Below are 21,239 nucleotides of genomic sequence, written 5' to 3' on the forward strand. Positions count from 1 at the left end.
ATATGTGATCAGCAGCATGGGGTTATTTAGTAGTGGTTCGACCAGATGAGTGGAAGTCCTTTGTTTCTTAAGTCTTGTTGATTTTGTTGTATCACCTTACGTTTTGGATTTAACATTCACTTATCAGGGAGACCGTGTGCTGTTTGTCTTTTTGCTCTTGGCTTACCTTGCTCAACATGATTTCTTCTAGCGCCATCCATTTCCCTGCAAATGCCATTGTTTTGTCCTTTCTAATGGCTGCATAATATTCCATTGTGTATAGATACCACAATTTTTGGATCCATTTACCTGTGGTGGGACATTTGGGTTGTTTTGATATCCTGGCTATTGTGAACAGTGCTGCAATAAACATGGAGGTCCTGTTGTTCAGGATAGATCCCTAGAAGTAGTATGACTGCAAACCACTTATTTTTAATAAACTTTATTTTAAAATAGTTTTAGAATTACTGAAGAGTTACAAAGATAGTACTGAGAGTTCCCAGAGATCCTGTAAGTTGTTAATTTCTTTTCCTTTTCTGGTCCATTTATGAGGAATCATTGCGGGTGGGAAACAGATTTGGAATGAGGACATTTTTTCCAGCATAGTGATTTTTCAGCTAGGGATTTTTTGTGAGAGTCCATCAGAATATAATGTTTCTTCACCAGTTCTACTCTGTCCCACCTAGGCTGGACCCAGCCTTGCCATGGAGTTTCAGAGACAAACACCTTACTTTGTACCTCTTCTCAGTAAGGTCCCATGTTAACTGAGTTTCAGAGAGTTAAGGAAGGCAGATTACTTGTGAGGAGAGTGTTGAGCAGCCTGGATCTGCATACCCCCTCTCTGAGGGATTCTCACAGGACAGTGTTATATTTTCAGCTGGTGTCAGATGGCCTAGAGCCAAAGCCTTTCTGAAGGACAGAGGGGGAGCTTGTGTGTGACCAGGCCTGCTTGCTTGATGATCTCTTGAGTCTGTCCTTGTATGGAACCAGGGTGATTGGAAGTGGTTGCTTCTCTGGGCGTAGGCCTCTGTGTACATGCAGGCTGGCAGGCTGTGGGGAGGGTAATAGCTGTGGGCAGCTGCCCTGCTTTGCTGTGGGTTCCACGTGCATTCTCCATTTAAGGGAAAGGGGTCTGCAATCTTCTTGGCTCTGGGTGTGAATGGGCTGGCCTGAAGCTTGCTCATGGCCTTTGCTGGATGTGCTTTTTCAATGAGATCATTCCAGAATTACATTCCTATGAAATTATATTTCACTCAGGACGTGAAGCTGGATTTGTGTAAAAGCACTGGCACTGAAACGCAGGGCTCCCAGCAGGGCAGAAATGAAAGTAGAGATAAACAGCTCTTTAGAAGGAGAAGAGACAGAGGAGACAGAAAACAGTTGTTAAAGGATTTTGCATTTAAAGTTGGTCTACTGTCAGCAGGCTAGGGCAGTTGAACTATTACTGAGCGCATGGTAGTAGGTGATACTTGTCCCAGCTGCCTGTCACCCTTCCTCCCCCCAGGTAATATGAGTTCATAAGGGACAAGTGAAGAGAGAAATTCTTTTTTTAAAAAAAATTATTTTATTTTTAAAATTTTTATTGTGAAAATACTGTACACAGGGGTTACAATTACATGGGCAAGATAATGAGTAAATTTTTTATCAAGCATTGTAACCTCCTCCTTTGTTTCCCCTTTCCATCCCTTCCCATCCTCCCCCTGTCCCCCCACCTAGTCCTCCTTCCCCCCCACCACCAAAGTTGTAAAGTTCGTTTTTTCCACATAACGACTTTTACGTCTCATTGTTGCAATGGATCCACCTGTATCCTTATTTAAACGATTTGTTTTTTCCCTTCCCCTCCACAAATTAAACCAATCTCAAATACAGTGAAAGCAGGGGTTATACCATGGGGGAGGGACATACAAAGCAACAAAGAAATAATCTTATAAATGTGTTAGAAACAATCACCTAAAAGAAAAAAAAATTTGAATACATATTTTAGGGTTCCCTAACATCAACTTATCTGACCTTTTCTGCTTGACTCAGACATATACTAGTTATTGCAAATAAGGGAAACAATGGGACCTAAGTTTCTTTGGGCCTGGCTTACTTCACTTAATATAATTTTTTCCAAGTCTTTCCATTTCCTAACAAATGGGGCAATGTCATTCTTTCTGATGGAGGCATAGAATTCCATTGTGTATATATACCACATTTCCTTGATCCATTCATCTACTGAGGGGCATCTGGGTTGGTTCCATATCTTACCTATGGTAAATAATGCTGCAATAAACGTAATTGTTCTGGTAGCTTTAGTGTGGCCTTGTTTGTGAAGAAATTCTTGATTCTCCTATGTCAATGGTTTCTGTAAAGCTCAAGAAGCAAAGGTATCCTCTTATCTTGGTATTCAAGGTCTAGTCCCTGTCCTTCTAATCTGATTTTGCCCATTATCCTACATCTTTCCCTACCCTAATTTTCTCTTTCCTTTCCTCCCTCCTTCCCTCCTTCCCCCTTTCCTCCCTCCCTCTCTCCCTCCTCTCTCTCTCTCTCTCTCTCTCTCTCTCTCACACACACACACACACTCACACACTACTCTTTCTCCTACTATTGTCTGTTTCTGCTCACAACTCTGGTGACACCAGATTTATGGAATTTTTTTTCTTCCCACAGCATCCAGTTCAGCAATTCTGGACAATAATCGAATGTCCTGTAATTTAAGGCAATTTTGATACTAAGTAATAAATCCCATGGTTCAAAGTCTTAATCCCACAAGACTGCTCCCATGGGGGCTACCTCAGTTCACTAGTCTAAGCCATCTCTATTTCTCACTGAGTATAAACTCTGGGATGGGAGTTCTCCTGCCCTCTGCCCCCAATTTATTGTAATGGCTCACAGAACTCAGAAAAATAGTCTACTTACTCTGACCAGTTTGTTATTACGGATGTAATTTAGCAACTGCCAAGTGAAAAAAAATACATAAGGTAAGGTACTATGCATGCAAGTGCATGTGTGTGTGTGTGTGTGTGTGTGTGTGTGTGTGTATGTGTGTAGCTTCCATACCCTCTCCAAACCATCCCAGCCCTTGGGAATCTCACTGAACTCCCAAGTTCAGAGGTTTGGTTATATAGGCGTGATAGTTTAAGTCATTGGCAGTGGTGATCAGCTCAAATGCTCTGCCCCTGTCCTTCTTCCAGAGGCTGGGAGATGAAGCTGAAATATCTATCAGCCCTCTAATCATGCCTTAGGCTTTCTGGTCAAGGCCCCCATCCACCAAGAGTCCTCTCATTAGCATAACCCACAAGTGGATGAAAGGACCTTGTCACTACTGACAGAAAAGCACTGACCTCTCAGTCCTATCACTTAGAAATATCATTGAGGAAATTCCAAAGGTTCATGAAGCTCTGTGCCAGGACCAGAAAAAAAGACACACACACACACACACACACACACACACACAGCACAGCCTCTTCAGGCTAGCAGTGTATGACTACCATATTCAATATGGTACATGGCATCCTTCTCTGTCTTAGTTGGGAAAATTCTGTTCTGTCCTTATTTGCAGAGAAAACTCCAGCTCTTGTGAAACTCCCTTCTACATTACCTTCCATACTGCCATCAGACACTTACTTTTGGTCCCTTTGATCGCACAGGGCCCCCTGATGTACCCTACTATACCTGTACTTCTCACTGGATATATTTTAGAGTACTAAGACTATTTCCCCCAGAGTAAGTACCCATAAAATGGTTGTTAAAAGAATTTGTATATAGGTTGGGAATGTGGCTTAGTGGTAGAGCGCTTGCCTAGCATGCATGAAGCCCTGGGTTTGATTCTTCAGTACCACATAAACAGAAAAAGCCAGAAGTGGCTCTGTGACACAAGTGGTAGAATGCTAGCTTTGAGCAAATGAAGCTCAGGGACAGTGCCCATGCCCTGAGTTCAAGCCTCAGGACTGGCAAAAAAGAAAAAGAAAGAATTTGGATATAAGCTAGAGTCACGTACATACTGCAGGCATATAAGGATTAGCAAGAGTCACCTACGTACCACAGAGCAGTGGCTACATAGTGTTAGTGAGTGACACCAGAGGCCAGAAAGCTAAAGACAGACTTGCAGAAATTGTCATGGGTGTATAGCTCGCCATACCACAAGTATGGGAAAGTTTGTGGAGAGCCTAGTGAGTTCTGGGCTTTGTTTATTTTTTTTTGGGGGGGGGGGGTCCGGTTGTGGGGCCAGAACTCTGGGCCTGAGTGCTGTACTCAGCTCTTCAGCTCAAAGCTAGCACTCTACCACTTGAGCCACAGAGCCACTTCCGGCTTTTTTCTTTTTGCTTATGTGGTACTGAGGAATTGAACCCAGGGCCTCAGGCATGCAAGGCAAGTGCTCTACCACTGAGCCAACTTCCCAGCCCCTGGGTTTTATAGTCAGGTTTCAGGGGTTGGGCCTAGACTCACTCAAGGTTGAAGAAAACTACTTCCTACAGCAGAATGGATAAGAAAGAGCACTAGATTCAGAATTGGATTCTGGGTGATGACAACAGTCTGAGAAGCAATAATAACAATACAGTCCTTACTATGAAGTACCCCATCCCAAAGACTTACACATTCCAATGTATTCTTACAATAACCTGTGAAGTAGCTACTATTAATCTTTTTTTTTTTTTTTTTTTTGCCAGTCTTGGGGCTTGAACTCAGGGCCTGGGCACTGCCCCTGAGCTTCTTTTGCTCAAGGCTAGCATTCTACCACTTGAGCCACAGTACCACTTTTGGCTTTTTCTGTTTATGTGGTACTGAGGAATCGAACCCAGGGCTTCATGCATACTAGGCAAGCCACATTCCCAGTCCCCTATTAATCTTTGACAAATGAAGAAATCAAGGTCACAGATCTACTAAGCAGTTTCAGACCTGGTTCTGCATTTATTAGTTGAGTAACTTTGCAGCAAAGCATCTTTCTTGGGCTCCAGCCTTCTTCATGAAATGAAGGAAATACCTACTGCATTAACCTCCCATGCTTTTTGGTAAACTCAAATAAGATAACATGTGAAAGTACTTGTCAAGTGTACAGCACTCTGAAGTACTTTGACAAAGGTAAGCTTGTAAAGTGAGTTTATGTTTTGGGTTTATACCTCATATATATGCTGCTCTGAGGTGTAGGCTGGGTAGTGTCAATATCTTGATTATATTTAGAATTGATATTTGAGCTGCTACTTAAAAATAAAGACTTTTTATATGTACCAGTAGTAGATCTTGCACTCAGGATCATGTACATTCACTCAACTTTTCTTGCCCCTTGGCATGCAACTACTTGGGCCATGACTCTAGGCTGACATTTTGCTGGTTAATTGGAGAGGCAGGCTCATAGACTTCTTTCTGGGCTTGCCTTGAAACACAACCTTTTAGGTCTTAGCCTCCTAAGTATCTAGGATTACCTGAATATCAAGAAACATTTTTAGCCAGGTGCTGGTAACTTATGCCTGTAATCCTACCTACTCAGGAGGCTGAGATCTGAGGATCGCAGTTCAAAGCCAGACCAGGCAGGAAGGTCTGTGAGAAAACCGGAAGTGGCACAAGTGGTAAAGCAGCGCTAGCCTTGAGCTGAAGAGCTGAGGGACCACGCCCAGGCCCAGAGTTCAAGCCCATGACCCACCAAAACAAAACAAAACAAAACCCACATTTTTATTGGAGCTAATGTACATGCAAAACATTATTTGGGGAAGATCTATTGTGCTAAACCAGCTTTTCCCTCCCACTTGGAGAAGTAATAGGGAAGTACAGTATTGGGCATGTGGGTTTTTTAGGGGGTGAGTTTGCGTCCTTGGGCCCTTGGGGGCAGAGAGTCCATTGTAACTGGTGGCTTGAAAGGCCAGAGAAGATGCATGCCAACTTTCATAGCCCAATGACCTGTGACTGACTGCAAGATTCTATGGGTGTGACCCAATTTTTCCCAGATAAGAAACTTACTGGGAATTTGAGAAGTGGTCTTACATTGCTAATGTCCAACAGAGCCCTTCATTGTTGGCACACAAATGTGTCTACACTTGGGCTCAAGGAGTGAGCAGCCAAGTATTGCCCTTTGGGAGGTACATTGCTAACAGTTTCTCTTGACTTGCTTGAGTCAAGTGGACTTCATAATTCACCATGCATCCAGGTCTGATGGTTGTCTGGATTGACCATGATGCCTATGTGAATAATTATGGGTCATTGAACAGAACCACTACTCAGCTACATCCCTCAAAAATGCCTAATTGTAGGCTCCAAATAGAAAAATATACAAGGGCTTAGATTCATGTCATCCCTCATTTCAAAGAATGGTAATATGAGTCAACTATGACTTGGGTGGCTTTTAGTATGCTGGTTGCTGCTTGGTGAGCATGCTGCTGGCTCAGAAGAGGATGAGACATATTCCCCATGCTTCCTCCAGGGAGGCTGAGGACTTTGGGAAAACCCAAACTGGGACCAGAGCCTGCTTCATACTTAAAAGTTATGAGGCGCACCTGGAAGTAGATTTGATTCCTCTGTGGAATTGTTTCCAAACCACCTTAGAAAAATAGCACATTTTGTGGATTCTTGGCAGTTGTGAGTCTAATATTTTTGGATTTAACCTATTTCAAATATTTTCAGAAGCGCATGCCATGTAGTAGTTTATATGTAGCTGACACCCAAGTTTGAAACAGTGCCTGCAGACTCAGGGAGGCAGGGTGTCCACAGCCAACGAACCTCCTCATCCCCAGCGGACTCCATTCATAGCTACCCAGACATTGTGGGGAAGGCAAAATGGAAGACAGGGTGCTTAAAGCAAATCCGGGGAGCAACTTGAGGAATTTGTGAACCTTCTAAAAAGGTAGATGGAAACTTTTGTAAGTTTTCTATGGAGGTGTTTGGGGTTTATTCAGTACTTAAATAGCACCATGACCTGAATGAATAACCAACCACTGCTGTTTTCTAAGGTGTAGAGACTGGGGACAGTACAGTGTGCAGCCAATTCTGCCCTGTCTCATTCTCAAGTTTGTATGTCTTTTTTTGTTATTTGGTTCTGAGTGAATTAGCCCCTAGTAAAAATGCAGAATTTCTTTCAGAGAAAATTCAGATAATGCCCCCAAATCTCTGAGGGCAGTTTCCAAACAGGAATTTTAGAATATATTAGAATAAATGTACAGGGCTCGAAGGACTGCTTTGAAGAGGATAAGCTCTGAAGCATTTCTCCCTCCCCCACTTCCCCATTTTTTTTCTGGTTACTGGGGTTTGAACTCAAGGCCTCAGCCTTGAACTTGCTCAGCATTGATGCATGCTTAGCCTAGCTGCTCTGCTCTGGTCTTGGTGCTTCCCCAACTGAGAGGAAAATCATAGATCCTGATTTCCAGGCATATGTATATTTGGTGGCGGGGGTTGAAGATTGTCTGTGTCCTTTGGGATCTTTTCTGTGTCCTTTGGGATCTTTCTTCTTATTTTAAAGTTTCAGTCAACTGTAAGAATTAAGGAGCCCCGTAATGGAAGGGATTGTTAGGTGCTACCAGTGTCAGTTCACAAAAGTTGAGCAGGGAATGGACTAACCTTAGTCTGCCTTTTGCACAGTTGTATTCCAGCATGTAACTGAGTGGGCAGCATGTGTACTGTGTAATGCCAAATTGTGAAACTGTCCCTTGCTCTCCCTCTTCTCCCTTTGCCTTCCACCCCTCCTCCTGACCCTTTTGGCTAAAGAGAAGTCCTTAGATTTTAGTTAACCATCTGCAGGAATTCGAATCCAATATCACGTTCTGGACAGTGAAGAGGAAAGGAGACACATTTGTGGACAACAATGGCAGCACCCAATGCGTGGACTTCTTGCTCATTGTTTAACTCCCTATTCACACCCCTTTTCTCCTATGGGAGCCCTTTCTGCGCTGAGATGGAGATCTGATAGAGAATCTCCAGTGTCTTCTGGGAGAAATTTGATGAAACCCATTTCTTTCCATCAACTTCTATCTCCCAGGTTTTTAGTAGAGCCAAAAGTAGTAGGAACTTTATATTTTGACACTAGTAGGTGGTCAAACACACACACACACACACACACATACACACACACACACACAAAAATATAGGAAGTGGGTAAGTTCTTATAAACATCAACCATTTCCAGGAACCAATGTCATTGCTGCATTTGTTAATAAGCTTATTATATGCCACTTTTGATCCTAATAAAGACTAGCAAATTAAAACACTAGTCTTTCCTAGCAAGCTAGTCTTTATTCTCAGGAGCATAGTGAGAGGCAAGGAATTAAAAAGAAGTTAGAGCTTCTAATTGGAATTTAAGGACACAGAGTTCTTCCTCATTTTGGCCTCTGCATCTTCTCCTTGTCTAAGGTTTCTTTGCAGGATCATAGAAAACTCATCTAATCCCCTTTCCACATGAGAGCCTTTCAGAATTCTCATGGCAGTTATTACCCTTCCTCAACCCGGCCTTCTCTCCAGGGTAAACATTCTCAGTTCCTTTAGTAATTTCTCCTATGACATGCTTCAGAGTACCTTCAGCATCCTAGTCACTGTCTTCAGGATGCAGTGCAAACTGACAGCCTGTCCCTCTGCCAGTGTGGCATCTAGTACACAATGTGCCATCCCAAGCATAAATTTATGGGGGAGGGGTCCAAACTGCAGCTTCTCCTATGGTTCTGCCTGTCTCCACCATCTCTGGGCCCAGGTAGTTGGTGATGGAAAGAGAGAAGACCTGATCTAACCAATGTCAAACATCTTCATATTTGTCAAGTCTGGAGTTGAAACTTTTTTTTGTCTCCTCTCTGTCCATATGTCTTATGTTCCTCTCCTACTTCATACAGACAAGGTACACATAGCTTTTCCTTTTCTGAGTGATTGCCCTTCATTACCAGGGAAATGTAGCATGAAAAAGCAAATTCCAGTTGTATTATGTTTTTTGTTTTTGTCCTTTGTTGTATTCTCACCCCAGGAAATACCCTCCCTCCACACACACACACAAAAAGACAAAAATGGAGTCCTGTGACATCACAACAGTTAGCTATTATATCAACTGCAGTGATATCACCAAGAGAGGTTTATGACTTGAGGGAGAAAGAAGGGAGGGAGTGTGAGGCAGGAAACCCAGGCAGGCAACCAGAGGGTATTTTCATGCAAATCTCACATGGCCTTTCTGTGAGGGAGCTGTCCCTGGAAGCCCTGTCCTTGGTTCCCATTGCACCCTGTTTCTCTGAATTAAGTTTGAATATATGTGGCAGTCCCTTGCTGGCCTGCTGGTTTCTGGGCTGGCTTTGGGTTTTATTCATGAGTTTGGTGCTGAATAGAGCTTTTCAGAGACAGTTCTGAGGAGATCCTTGAGTGCGGCTGAGGCAAAAGTGTATGGCCTAGATTGAGGGGAAGCTATACATAGCCTCCTCAGGCCAAGGGGCTGTTCTGTTCTCCAAGGGTGCTGCACAGGACTTAGTTTTGCTTCATGCCTGTTTCTGGGACATGTTTGGGCCTGCCTGGAAACTCCCTTATGGCTCCTAAACACAGAGACTTAGAAACACCTGCTACAGAGGCTTCCTAACTTTCTCACTTTCTCTGTTCATGGTTCTTATCTCCCTCTTTCCCTCTCTCCCTTTCTTCCTCTCTTCCTTCTTTCCTTCCCTCCATCTCTCCCTCCCTCCTCTCATTCCCTTCCTCCCTCTCTCCCTTCTTTTTGCTTTTCTTTTTTCATAACCTTATTCTAAAAAAGTGAGTAGCTAGCCATGTTTTTTTTTTTTTTTTGGGTCCGGTCATGGGGCCTGAACTCTGGGCCTGGGCGCTGTCCCTCAGCTCTTCAGCTCAAGGCTAGCGTTCTACCACTTGAGCCACAGCGCCACTTCCGGCTTTTTTATGTTTGCTTATGTGGTGCTGAGGAATTGAACCCAGGGCCTCAGGCATGCAAGGCAAGCGCTCTACCACTGAGCCACCTTCCCAGCCCTGTAGCTAGCCATCTTTGAAAAAAAAAAAAGTAAAAACCATAAATTGAAAGGAAAACTAGTTTAATTCTTTTGTGTGTGTGTTTTTGCTGGTACTATGGTTTGAACTCAGGGTCTGGGCATTGCCCCTTTGCCTTTGCACTAAGGCTGATGCTGTATCACTTGAGCCACAGTCTAATTTTGACTTTTTGATTGTTAATTGGAGATATGAGTTTCATGGATTTTTCCTGACTTTGACCCATGATCTTTGGATATCAGCCTTCTGAGTAGCTAGGATTACAGGTGTGAGCCACTGGTGCCCAGCTAAGTTTAATATCTAACCACAGTTACTAATGCTGCATAGTATCTCAGGTTGGGATAGCCATCATTTCCTAAACTGGAAATCCAGCTTCACAAAGAAATGATACCATTAAAAAAATGTGGTGCAGTCTTATGTCGAAACTGTGAACTTGTAGGGTACCTGGAAATGCTGAGTATTGCTCTTTCTCTCAGCACTGAAACTGCAGTTAGCCCCATGAATTCACCAGGGTGTTCTGGGTACCTGAGCACACATTTTGAGAACTATAGTCTTAGAATTGCCAAGTACCAGTTGCTCTTGTTTGAAGGCAGAATAGGAGGCACTGTCTATTTACCATAATGACTTATAACGGAGTTGAACAGCTGAATGGACAGACTCCTGTTATCTGCTTTCTCAGATCTCTAAGGACTGAAATGTTAGAGGGAGGCCTGCTTTGACTGTGCATGCGTGTGTGTGTGTGTGTGTGTGTGTGTGTGTCCGTGCCCCCAGGTTGCCCAGAAATGTCCCATCCCTAGAAAAATTGGGTTTTGGAGGAATAGACATGGAATTTTCTGCTTTTTCTCTGTCCAGACAGAGCGGGACCACCGGGATATACTGAGATGGAGAGTGGTTTCCTGCCATAAGATATAGCAGAGACTAAAGAACTAATTACTCTGGTATCCATTACAGAGCCCAGTGCCAACCTTTTCAGACTGTGGGTTCAGCTGCTTATTAGGATACTCTGGGCAAATTAACCTTAAATAGAGATAATAATGGCTGTCTGGTATAGTTTTGGTAAAGATTAAATGAAATAACATGCGTGCATAGAACCAAGATTTCAGGGCCACACAGGTGTGCTTTCTTCTGCTGCTTTCCAACATTGAGGGACAGAAAGCATTAGTCCATAGGGAAATTGAACCCCAACGAAGACCTGTGGCTTGAAAATTATTCTCTACTATTTGATAATCTTGTTCTAAGGATCTAATGTTCTCAGATTTTCTAAGAGCTGCAAGCTGTGTGTAATGTTAAAACAATTTATTGAAGTATGTCATGCTTTGGTATACATTCTTAGATTTGCCAGTTAGTATGCAGAAACATGTGTATACATTCCTGTTGAGTGTATACCTAGGAGAAGGATTATCAGGTCATGAAGGATGAGTATATTTGGTCTTAGTAAATCCATTAACCAATATTCTTCCAGAGTGTCATGTTGTGTTTGTGTGCCTTTTTTTCTTGCTGGGCTTTACTACTTACAGCCGGTATTCTACCCCTTGAACTATGCATTTACTTCTGGGTTTACTGCTTAATTGGAGATCTTCATACCTTAGCTCCTGAGGATGATAGGTGTGACCGCTGACTTTGTTTTTGTAGTTGGCTTCTCTGGTCTTGTTTTCTCATTCCAGAGACAAAGTTACTCTCTCTGTGCTGCCATGGGACTGCTCAGATACTGAGACTTGCCCAGTCCCTTTATTGCTTCTTATTTCTTCTTCCTCTGAGAAGGTACAGTTTGTAAAAGGCATGCTTTTCCAGAGTAGAAGAGGTCTTTTGCTGTCCATCAACTTGAGTTCGGCCAGATCAGAGAGCATGGGAAGGGTGAGAATGAGGCAGGACTTAGGGCAGGAAAGGTTGCAGAAAGAAGTTGACTTTTGACATGGCTGTTTAAGAAGGAAGGAGGAGCTGGGGGTAGAAACATTCAAGATAGAAGGAATTGGGGGACAAGAGCTTAGAGGAACAAACATTCCCGGCATGTACAGGAAATGGCAATCACTGTAGCCTTATGTGGCGGCCAGAGGCAAGACGCTGACAGGAGCCAGGACGGTGGCCTTTGTATCAGCATTATGATTATGAACCCACCATGTTCTTGCCCAAGTGAAAGAAATCAGTGGTTCATTCCAGAGCAGGGTTGGTGGTTAACAAGCTCCGTTGCTTGCTTCTTTCTTCCTTTCTTTCCTCTTTTTCTTTTCTTCTTTCCTTTTTTTCTCTTTTCTTTCCTTCCTCCCTTCTTTCTTTTCTTTCTCCCTTTTTCTCTTCCTTTTTTCTTTTTCCTTTTTTTCCTTTTCCCATTCCTTTCCCTTTCTTTTTCATTCTGTGCCATTACTAGAGCATGAACTCAATCTCTTTTGCTCTTGCTTATTAGTTTTTTTGCTCAAGCTGGTGCTCTCCCACTTGAGCCACACATCCACTTCTGACTTTTCTTCTGGTTAGTTGGAGATGAGCATCTCATCTATTTATTTCCCCTGCTGGCTTCAAATCTCAACACTCAGATCTGAGCTTCCTAAGTAACTAGGATTATAGATGTGAGGCAGTGGCATCCAGCATCCATTCTGCTTTCCGTATGGAAGTGGTGACCTGTCATTGGGCAGAATGGCTTCATCACCCTGCCAATGCTAGGATAAACTTTTGCTGAGAAGCTGAGTATCAGGACTGGCAGAAGCAGCTTATGTGGAGAGCTTTGAAACTATCTTACAAGCAAACAGTTGCCCCAGAGTTATTTAACAAGCTCTCACCCCAGGTCAGGCTTTGGGGAAGTGTATAAACCCAGCTTTAAACCTCTCCAGAATCTGTGCTAAAGTAGATAAAACCATCTGGCAGGAAAAGGGATTTAAAACTGATTGAGGTTGAAACGCCAAAGTTAAAATAGGGCTTTCTTTCAAATGAGTGTTGGGAAAGGCGATGTAGGAGTGATAGTGGAAAGTGAAGAGATGGAAAGAGTTCTTAATATTTTGCTGATTATTATTCAACAACAAATTATCTTTTCCTGTGGCTGATTGAGGGAGACTTAATCCTCATAAGGATCTGGAAACTCCCAGAAATCTTTCTGACCTCCCAGCAAAGCAGGCTTTCTATCCCCTTGACATTTTTGCTTGAAGGGCATTGAGAATCTCTTCTGAAATGGAAAGGATTGAGGGTTTGAGGTATATAGAACTAATGAAGGAGAAAAGGGATCCAACATTTTAAAAGGGATGGAATTGACTGGAGAAATCCTCCTTAGTGCCTACCATCCCTTTGTGTTTTGGAGATACCGGCGTTAAAACTTTGGGCTTCAAGCTCTACATGAGCCACACCCCCAGCATTTTTTACTCTAGATATTTTTTTTTTTTTTTTCTTTGAGCTTGGCTTATTCTTTTTTTTTTTTAAATTTTATTTTATTTTATTTGAGAACATACTGTACAGAGGGGTTACAATTACATGGGCAGGATAATGCATACATTTCTTACCAAGCATTGCAGCCTCCTCCTTTGTTTACCCTTCACCTCCCTTCCCAGCTTACCCCCTCCCTCCCACCCAATCATACCCCCCTCCCCCCCCCCCCCCCCCGCCCCCTACTCTAGATATTTTTGAGATAGAATCTTTTACCCTAGTCTGACCTGGAATACCAACTATGGTAGGAAGTGTAAATAGGAAGATTTTTCTGTTTCTTTTAGTGTCAGCACTGGGGCTTGAACTTAGCTTTTTAACATACTGCTAGCACTCTTAACACTTAGATCACACTTCTACTTCTGTTTTTGTTTGTTTGTTTGGCTTTTTTTTTTGCTGGTTAATTGGAGATACGACTCTTATTTGTCCATGATGGCTCAAACCTGATCTTCCTTTTAAATAACTAGGATTACAGATATGATCCACTGGCACTTGGCTTCAATTTTTTCTATTGAGAAGGGGTCTTTTGAACTTTTTGTTTTGTTTTGTTTTGTTTTTGGGTCTGGTCGTGGGGCCTGAACTCCGTGCCTGGGCACTGTCCCTCAGCTCTTCAGCTCAAGGCTAGCGCTCTACCACTTGAGCCACAGCGCCACTTCCGGCTTTTTTTTTCTTTTTGCTTATGTGGTGCTGAGGAATCAAACCCAGGGCCTCGAGCATGCAAGGCAAGCGCTCTACCACTGAGCCACCTTCCCAGCTCCTCTTTTGAACTTTTTTTCCTGGACTGGCTATGAATCATGACCTTCTTACTTGCAGCTTCCTACTTGAGTAGCTAGGCTCATAGACATGAGCCACCAGCACCTAGCCTCCTGGTGTCATTTCTTTCTTTTTTTTTTGGTCGGTCGTGGGGCTTGAACTCTGGGCCTGGGTGCTGTCCCTCAGCTCTTCAGCTCAAGGCAAGTGCTCTACCACTTGAGCTACAGCGCCACTTCCAGTTTTCTGGTGGTTTACTGGAGATAGGAGTCTCATAGTCTCTCCTGCCCAGGCTGGCTTTGAACCGGGATCCTCAGTTCTCAGCCTCCTGAGTAGCTAGGATTACAGGCGTGAGCCACCAGCACCTGGCTCCTGGTGTCATTTCTAAATCATTTTGATCCCTGACAATTGGTCCTGGTATACCTTCTTTCTCTCTTTTTCCTGTAATCTCTATTTCTCTCTCTCTATTTAGTGCTGGTACTGGGACTTGAATTAAGACTCTCCCTTAGCTTTTATTTGCTCACGGCTGGCACTCTACCACTTAAGCCACTGCTCCATTTTGGCTATTTGGTGGTTAACTGGAGATCCAGACTCTTCTGAACTGTCTGGCTTTGAACCATGATCTTTAGAACTCAGCCTTCTGAGCAGCTAGGATTATAGGTGTAAACTACTGGTACTCTTATTTTCAGGCACATAGAGCCCAAAACCCATTCTTTTTTTTTTTTTTTTGTCGGTCATGGGGCCTGAGCTCTGGGCCTGGGCACTATCCCTCAGCTCTTTAGCTCAAGGCAAGCACTCAACCACTGAGCCACCTTCCCAGGCCCTCAAAACCCATTCTAACAATGACTTTCCCTGTGTGTAAACATGAGAAAGGAGATATGGCAGGGCAGAATATGAAAGAGAGAAGAAGACAAAAAGAGGAGGTGGCACTGTGGCTCAATAAATAAATAAATAAATAACTTTGAAAGAAGATAGAAAGAGACCATGGGCTGGGAATGTGGCTTTGCTCATGTGAAGCCCTGAGTTCAATTCCCCAGTACCACATATACAGAAAAAGCTGGAAGTGGTGCTGTGGCTCAAAGTGGTAGAGTGCTTGCCTTGAGCAAAAGCAGCTCAGGGGCAGTGCCCCGGCCCTGAGTTCAAGCCCTAGGACTGGCAAAGAAGGAAAGAAAGAATGAGACCATAGCTATTTCTCCAGTTCTCAACCTGTGTTTGGGTCCCCTTTTAATCTTTGGAGAGCCAGGCGGGAGGAGTCATCAGAAGAGACCTGGAAGAGCTGTGCATAACTTCCTCCTGGGAGCAGGTGGGAGGCTTTTCCAGAGGGAATTTAGCAGGGTCTTTCTTTGCTTCAGGAGAACAGGGGCTGATATGTGAGAATCCAAAGACATTCAAGTATCAAGGAGGAAGATGAAGAATCATCTGACTTGGTTGAATTTGTGAAGCCTTTTGGGATATGAGTGTCATTATTGGTACACTAGGATTCTTAGAGGAAGAAATAAAAGGCTAGCCCATCTACTGAGGATTTGCCCGACAGGGCTTCTGGTCGAAGGAAAGGAGCAGGAAGGTGTCAGTAAGCAGATGGAGAGCTAAATATGTATTTACTGGGCTAGGTAGCCCTGGGGGCAGGGAGACCCCCGGCTGTACACTGCCATTGTGCTGGTGACAGTGTCCTGGCCATGTTTTCATAGCCTGCACATAAGCTCAGTCCCCTTTACCACCTTTCCTGTCCCCTAGAGCTGCTTCTTAAGCAATAACTTTCATGTGAGCAGATTGCTTAGGAAATCTTAGGAATGTGGCTGTTAGCTGCAATTTTCTTGTGTAGTTTAGAGATTTCTTTTGTCAGGTATCCCAGCTTATGGCCTGGGCTAGTGAAGCAGAGTGCTGGCCAGTATTTCTCCTTCCTTTCAGAGGTGGTTCTGACCCCAGCAGGCTGGGAGGCTTCCCTTGCCTGCTTGTCACCCCACAGTTATACCTGTAAAAAGGTACCAAGTGGACATTAACCTGAACAGAGAAACAGGCCATATGCTCTGAGATAGGAAAGCTCTTTCTTAGAGGTGAGCACTGTTGAGAAAGAGCTCCTTTCAGAGACCGATCCCAAGCATCCCACTTTGGATCTCTTTGGAGAGCATCTGTGGCTTAGATGGTGAGTTGGATTATGTTGTGAGATGAATCCTACCTGAGCAAAAAAAGCAAGGAGCCTTCCAGAGAATCTTCCTTCTTGGAGCAGTGAGGGGATTAGATGAGGGTTTCAAGCAGCTGAGAAACTGTGCTCAGTAACACAGTCTCTTCTTCCCTGCATTGCCCATGCCCTGCCAGCCAGGAGATATTGTGTGGCTGTTGCCAACATGGTGACTCCCAGCCCTCCTGTTACAACATGGGCTCTAGAGTTGTGTGCTCACCTACTGGCCAGGTGGAGGCAGTGGGCAGGGAATCCATGCTGAACTGAAGAGGGCACCCTGCATTGAAACGGGTCACCTGTTCTCAGCTCTGGCCATCTAGGGCCCTACAGAACTGCAGAATTGGAATTTTTATTTATAATAAATTTCTAAAGTATTTGACCAGTTCACATTACTTAAAAACAAAGACACGTCTTTGCTGTTGTGAACTGTGAGTTTATGACTTCTAGTTTAACTCCTTATCCCAGGAGTTTAGAAATGTGGAAAAATTGAGAGATTGTTAGCAACCAGGATAGATGAGCAGGAAAAGTGTTTTTAAGATACAAGAAACTGGAATACAGTTGAAGACTAAGGAAACTGTTGAGATGAGACATGGATAATAGATTCATTGGGTCCAGCCATGTACCTCTTCTTTAGTTGTTGAAGGCTGGTTGTTCTGTGCAGGAAAGAAGAGGCTAAGGTTTAGAGGGAAGGGAGGAGGAGGGGCTGAGTGCTTACCTTTTTCTTGCTATGGTCAATCTCTTGGGAAGATGATGAGTAGTGAGTGACCTCTCATACCTTTTCAAGTTCTTAACATGTTACAAGACAGAGTTAAAAGGTGTATGAGAGAAATGTACATTTCTAGGCCTATCCCCCTTGATTTCCATTTAGGAAGCAGAAGTTGGACCTGGCTCTGCATTTTAACACCCTCCTAACCCCATCAATGCTAATGACAGTAAGTAGACAGTCAGATCTGGGCCCATAATCATGTCCTTTCACTGGACGAGTGATCTTGGGCCAATCATCTAATTTCTTAGACTCTCTAATTGGAGAAATAGGGCTGTATTGCTTCAACCTCATAGAGTGGTAAGACAGAATGGAAAGCCCCCAGGAGGTAAAATACAGTCCTGGCTCAGAACTGGAGGACCAGTGCAGACCCCTTGGTGCAGATCACTGCTTAGTCACTTGATACTGTGTGGCTTGGGCAGGCAGGTTGCCTGCTTTGTATCTTGGCTTCCTTAATGAAGTATAAATTAAACAGAGATGTATCAAGGGAGTTAAATGATTTAATATGTGTAAGATGCTTATAACTTTATCTATTGCATCATACAAATAATTTGAACTGTGAGCCTTACCTTTGCAAGGCAACCACTCCTCTATTGAGCTATGCCTCCAGCTCCATTTTTGCTGGCTACTGAAATAAGTAAGGTCTTACTTCCTTCCCTGGCCACATGACAGAACTACCATCTGCCTGTAATAGGCTTCCAGTAGTTGCTAAGATGACAGGCACTCCCTACCACATTCAGCTTCTCTCCATTGAGATGGAGTCTCCTGAACTTTTCTGTTCTAGCTGGCTTGGAACTGCAATTCTCATACTCACCCTCTGCATAACTTAGGATGACAAGTATATCCCACAAGGCCATGCTAATGAGTTGAGAAGGAGTCTCAAGAACTTTGTTATCTTGGTTGGCCTTGAACCATTCTTAAGTAAGTAACTAGGATTGCAGGGATGAGCTACTGATATCTAGCTTAGCTTTTCTTTAGTTTCTTTTACTGTGGATAACAAGTTAGCTAAGGCTTAGTTGACCTCCCTTTGAGGCTTTCCTGATGACCACTTCCCCTTGATGGGAACTCCTCTAAGGCAGGGACTGTATCTCTTCATTTTTATATCTTTACACCTACACAATACCTGTCTTAGGGTAAATGGAAGGAATGGTAGTACCAGAGGGTGTGAAAGATGATTCACAGCCTGGTGACTCACTCCTTTAATCCTATCTCCTCATGAGGCACAGATCTGAGGACAGGTTCAAAGTCAGTCCAGACAAACTGGAGACTCTCACCTCCAACTAAGCAGAAGAAAGGTAGAAGTGGAGGTGTGGCTCAAGTGATAGAGCACCAGCTTTGAGCAAAAAAAAGCTGAGAGTGTGAGGCCCTGATTTTGAGCCTCAACATACACACACACACACACACACACACACACACACACAGAGGAGGAGACGACAATGAAAGTGTGAGGCCCTGATTTTGAGCCTCAACACATGCACGCACGCACGCACACACGCGTGGGCGGAGACGACAGTGAGTCAGGCTCAGGAATGGAGAAATTTTCTTCTAAATATACGGGATCTGGGAGGGTGGGGAAACAACAAACATTTATTAAGCTATTTTGTGCCCAGCATAGCAATAATAGGAGGTAGGTTACCCTACTATATTTGCTGTTATGTGCAGAAAGTGAGTCTTTGGGGCTTACCTGTTCAGCATTACAGTTAGCAGTGGAGAGAGGCAGAGTTGGTTGCAGGTATCTGCGTCATACTGCCAGGTATTCTTTCAACTGTACCTCAAGGGCCTGAGAACCTCCAGGGTACCTCACTACATTCCTTTCTCTGGGATGCAACTTCACCTCATTGTTTCATTTGTCAAAGTGGGTTTTCGAGGTGATTGGTGGTAGATGCCCACTGAACAATTTGATTTCCACACATGCCATTTCTGCCTCATCTTTGCCATTGATGGTCCTTCAGACCAGCCTCCCACCCTTGCTTCTCTGCCCCATTCTCAAGGAGCATCTCACCATTTCACAGTGTCTTTTATCTAGGCAAAGTACCAGATCAAAAGTGTAGGGGAAGGCTCTTACAGGGCTGGGAGAAGCATTATGGCCCAGGAAGCCTGTATACTAACAATGCTTATGCCAATGGATACTTATGTCAGGGGTCAAGGATCAGCCTGCCTTTCAGCTTCTTGTATTGAGGTTATTGTCCTGTACTGATAGACCTGGCCCTGAAAGAGCAGGTGGGTGAAGACAGCAAGTTGGCATCTCTGTGTGGGGATCCCTCAGCAGTTGCCTGTCCAGGAGGTCTGAATTCCTTGGCCATTTCTGAGAATGACATCTACACTTGTACAGAAGGGGTAACTGAGGGTTCTTGCCATGTCCTGGGAACAATTATGTTCCCCTCCTCTCTTGGTTCAATCTTTACAGGACTTCTCTTCTTATCTCACCCAAATGTCACAGCCAGCTACATTTTTCCTTCCTACTGGTCGACTCTGTTCTCATTTACGACTGCGTTTCAGAGCAGTGGGTCAGCCTCCTAAGATTGCACATTCAGGGAAAGAAACAGTATGTGTTTCATCATGTTCTTCTACTATATTTCAGTTTCTGGCCTTTGCAGACATCTTCAGCCCTTTCCCAGAGGGCCTGCCCTGGACCTGAGAGAGCGTGATTTGGAGGCTGGTGATGATTACTGTGATCTTTGCTGCCCTGGGCACACTTGGAAGCTGATGCACAGTAATTTGATTCCTTGTAGCACTGAGGGCTGTAAGAGCCCTGGGAGCTAGCCTGAGAAAGCTTTCTTAGGCTAGCTCTTCTCTTTTTTATCTTTTCTTTTGGGAGAGTACTGGAGTTTGAATTTGAGCATGCTAGACAAGCGCTCTACCATTTGAGACCCATTTTCATTCCCTTTTGCATTCTCTTTTTTTGGGGGGGAAGGAATTTCTTTTTGCCAAGGCTAGCCTGGACTCCAACCCTCCCATTTACATTCCCCTCATAGTTGGGATGACAGGTAGCCCTCTGTGGTGGTGAGATGGGGTTGAAAATGAGTTTTTGTGAAATTTTTGCCCAGGCTTGCCTCAAATTGTAATCCAATCTCAGTCTCCTGAGTAGGTAGGATTATAGAAATGAGCCACCACATCTAACTCCTTTATACTTCTTTAGTTGCACACACAGCTATATGCCAAGCACTTAACTGGGCACTGGTAAACCAGGCTGCAGGTAAAGAATATCTCATCAGAGTCACTGTGGAGAGATGTACTAGTGGAAAGACTGCCATCATTATCATCACCATAATCATCATGATTACAGATGTGAGATGTTGGTGCCTAATCCCTTTGTCTAACTTTTAATTTAGTTATTTGCTTTTTTATTATTGGGTCATAGATCTAACAATATATTCTAGATACAACCAGATAATATGGTTTGCAAATAATGTCTCTCATTCTGTATGCTATTATTATGTGAGAGCCCAAGTTTTTTTATTTTGATATAAACAGTTTATCTCTTTTTTCTTTTGCTGTTTTTTAAAAATATTTTTATTGAAAAATACTGTACAGAGGTGTTATAGTTACATGAGTAGGGTAATGAGTACATTTCCTATTGAGCGTTGTTACCTCCTCCTTTGTTTTTCTTCTACCATCCCTTTCCTCCTCACCTCCCCAATTCTTCCCTCTCCCCACCCCCAAAGTTGTAAAGTTCGTTTTCAACATAGTGTCTTGTACATCCTATTGTTACAATGAGCCAACCTATGTCTTTTGCTGTTTATACTGTTTGGTTGCTTGTACTTTTGTTGTCATAACTAAGAATCACACCTGTCACAAAGATTTACTTTTACGTTGTCTTCTAAACTTTGTTTTTGTACTTTTAGTTTTTATATTTAGGTCTGTGATCCATTTTTTGTTATCTCTAGGGCCCTTGCATTTTCTTAAAACTTTAGGATCAGCTTATCAGTTTCTACAAAGAAGCAGCTGGAATTCTGATGGATAGTCTATTGAATATATATACCAATTTGGGGAGTATTGCTGTGTTAAAAGTATCTAATCTGTGAACACTGGATATCTTTCTGGTTTTCTATGTCTGTAATTTTTTTAACGATAGTTCGCAGTGCACAAATCTTTGCTCAATTTATTCTAGTTTTATTCTTACTGCTGTTGTTAATGGAATTGCTTTCTTAATTTCACTAGTAGATTGTTGCTAGCGTACAGAAATAGTTGATTTTTAGTATTGATTTTTACATCCTGCAAACTATTTTGAGTTCACTGTATTAGTCA

General features: G+C 43.3%; 1 protein-coding gene across 4 annotated transcripts in view; it reads left to right on the forward strand.

Annotated features, from left to right (window-relative positions):
• Dennd2b (DENN domain containing 2B) overlaps nt 1-21,239 on the forward strand; it is a 110,376-nt gene that overhangs the window by 33,991 nt on the left and 55,146 nt on the right. The window contains exon 1 of one of the 4 annotated variants that reach the window (XM_042691477.1): nt 5,493-5,497. The exons of the other annotated variants lie outside the window; for them this stretch is intronic. The gene's annotated coding sequence lies outside the window, so the exon portion shown is untranslated. Of the gene's footprint in view, nt 1-5,492; nt 5,498-21,239 lie in introns of those variants that run through there. 4 annotated transcript variants of the gene reach the window in all.

Source organism: Dipodomys spectabilis, unplaced genomic scaffold, assembly GCF_019054845.1.
Source record: "Dipodomys spectabilis isolate Male_0828 unplaced genomic scaffold, ASM1905484v1 ptg000145l, whole genome shotgun sequence".
NCBI lineage: Eukaryota > Metazoa > Chordata > Mammalia > Rodentia > Heteromyidae > Dipodomys > Dipodomys spectabilis.